Source organism: Solanum lycopersicum, chromosome 11 (assembly GCF_036512215.1).
Source record: "Solanum lycopersicum chromosome 11, SLM_r2.1".
Taxonomy (NCBI): Eukaryota; Viridiplantae; Streptophyta; class Magnoliopsida; order Solanales; family Solanaceae; genus Solanum; species Solanum lycopersicum.
Window position 1 is genome coordinate 55,406,830 of NC_090810.1, and position 2,623 is coordinate 55,409,452.

Below are 2,623 nucleotides of genomic sequence, written 5' to 3' on the forward strand. Positions count from 1 at the left end.
AAGTTTGTATTACAAGTCAATGAATGTTCGTTACAACAATAACAAAATAATGTCTATGACACTAAAGTAATGTGGTAATTTGGAGCGAGTGCAACAAGAATTATTCCATACATCGTGAAGTAGACAAAGTACATGACTTTGTTACCTAAAGTCAATTTTTAATAATTTTCATCAACAATCATATCATTATTTAATATTCACTACATATTTCATCACTATTTTGGTGTTCACGTAAAAAATGATGTAATACAACGCAAGCAACTACTAGAGAGAGTGTTTTTGTAAAAGATAAAAGATTGGGATAAAATTTTAATTTTTAAAATATCCCAAATAATGAGATTTGGCCCAAATACTAGAAAAAACTAGTATTTGAAAATTTGGGATAATTGCCAAAAATATTTGTCAAATAATGGCAAATTGTATGGACAAACATTATTTGCCAAATTTTTCCCAAATATTATTTGAAAAATTTATGGCCAAACGGGCCCTTAGTTATGTACACTAATTTTCATGTTTTATCTTAATTGGCATAAATTACTTATTCTTTATATCCTATTTTAAGATGTAGTAATATTTAATATTTCTTTCGTTTTAAAAAAATGACCTACTTTTCTTATTAGTTTGTTTCAAGAATAATGACATCTTTTTTTTTTAATAACATTTTAACTTCAATTTTACACGTAGTATATTTAAAATCACAAGATCAAAGGACAATTTTGTATATTTAACCTAATTTTAATTTATGATCACAAGATACAGTCTTTTTGACACTCTTATATTTCGTGTCAAGTCAAATCGAATCATTTTTTTGTAAAACGGAATGAATATTAATTAGTAGATGTAATGTGATAACATCATTATATCAATTATTAACGTTTTTTAATGACTATGGTAAATAAAGGTGAATGAAAGAAGTAATACTTTTTCAATTAGATGATTTTTGTAATTGCGTAAAAAATATTTAGCTAAATGAGGATAAAGTGGAAAGAAATTATAATTAATTTCTTCTTGGTAAAAATTCCCCGTCATTTGATGGGTGTATATGATATTAGTTATATTAAGATTGAATTTTTATGTACTTTTTATTTGATGTATTAAATAACGTGCACGGAATAATTTTTAAGAAAAATATTTGTTGATAAAAATATCATTCACAAAAATATGAAAAAGATTTTAAAGGACAAACCATATTAATACTTCATTTGTCCAGTATTAATTATTATGTTAGACATTTCAAAAGTTAATCTAATTAATTTTTAAAAATAAAATATATTACATTAATTTAATAATTTTGTAAAAAGAGTTAAATCTTCAAAATCTATATAAAAAATCATATAAATAACAATTTCTTACGTATTAATATGATTAAAAAAATAATGACAATTAAAAATAAACAAAAATTATATACCTTACTAATACATGTTTGTTGTACATAACATAATATGAAATAGAGAGCATACGTAAAATTGAAAAATGTACAAAATAAAGTATTAATATTACATAAAATTAATGAATACATTTTTTTTAATCATCTTATAACCAAACAACACTAATATTAATACTTTCTTCGTTCACTTCTAATTGTCCAAATTTTCTCTTTTAAAATTAAATTATAATAATTTTGATGGATAATATTTGATGTATTTCGTTATCATATTGATATGTGAAAAAATATAATTTATAATATTTTTTTTATATCTAAATATTTTGTTTAGATATTGAATTAATATAATTTAATTAAACTTTATAAATTAAGCAAAATTAATTTTTGAAAAATGCAATATGATCAAAAAAATGGACAGAAGAAGTATAAAAGTTAAAAATATTGTACTAATCACCCTCCATTTCAAATTAATTGAATAGTTGAGACATCTTTTCATTTTTTCATTTTTCAAATTTACTTAATTGTTCAGTTTTCAAGTTTATTTTTATAGTTTTTATTCTAATTTTACCCTTAGTTAAAATTCGTTTGGATCGACTTAAAAAAATAATTTTAAAGTTAAAAATAGGAAAAAAATACATAAACTAATATATTTTAAAAAATAATTACTGATTTTAGCGATACTTTCTGTTTATTATATTTATAGCAATGTTGTGTTATATCTGTAATATATATTAAAAATGAATTATGTATAAAATATATATGAATTACAATTGTTTTTTGAAATATATCATGTTTGTTTGGTAAAAAATTATCACATTGTATTATAAGTGTATTAAATGTATTATTCATCATGAAAATTTATATTATATGTAAATAATATTAAATTATTCTTTATAATATATATTAAACTTGTATTATCATTGAATTAAAAGTGATCAAGTGAAAAAATATATTATTATTATAAATGGTATATATTTTTTATTATAGTATATTTAAGTAAGTTTCCCTTAAAAATAAAAGTCAAACTGAAATGACTTTTAAGTCAAAAAATAAATAGTAGAAGGAGACCTATTTTTGATTTCTGATTTATTTTACGTCATTTTTAACTTATTATAATTCATTTCGACATTGTCAAAAACTTTTTAACTTATTTTAAGTTGTTACCGTTTTTATATTTATCAAATATTTCTGAAGTCAAAAAATTACTTAAAAATAAGTTTGATCAATTTTTAAGTCAAT